This window comes from Oratosquilla oratoria, chromosome 17, assembly GCF_046742065.1.
Source record: "Oratosquilla oratoria isolate Oo_2021 chromosome 17, ASM4674206v1, whole genome shotgun sequence".
Taxonomy (NCBI): Eukaryota; Metazoa; Arthropoda; class Malacostraca; order Stomatopoda; family Squillidae; genus Oratosquilla; species Oratosquilla oratoria.
Window position 1 is genome coordinate 31,809,028 of NC_134793.1, and position 525 is coordinate 31,809,552.

Consider the following 525-nt stretch of genomic DNA (forward strand, 5'->3'; position numbering starts at 1 on the left):
TCCGAAAGTGGGTTTTAAGTCTAATTTTACTAATGTGATACATTACTTTGTTGTGATATATATATATATATATATATATATATATATATATATATATATATATATATATATATGTATATATGAGAGAAATTCGCTAGTAACAATGACACCAATCCAATAATTTTTATGACAGTCGCATGCAGGATTCGAACCCACTGCTATCAGCTTGTGTCTGTTGGTGTAGTGGGATAAGGCTCTATGAAGGTGATCTGACGGGTGGCCGATAGCAGTGGGTTCGAATACTGCATGCGCCTGTCATAAAAATTATGGGTTATATATATATATATATATATATATATATATATATATATATATATATTGAGACATTCTGTCAGGTTGACGTAAGTGGAGTAGGAAAGACAGGATACTTAGTCTCGGTTTATTCCTGACTAGTTTCGAGAAACTAGTCTGGAATAAGCTCAGATTAAGACTCGTGTCTTCCCTACTTCACTTATGTCACACACACACACACACACACACACACAC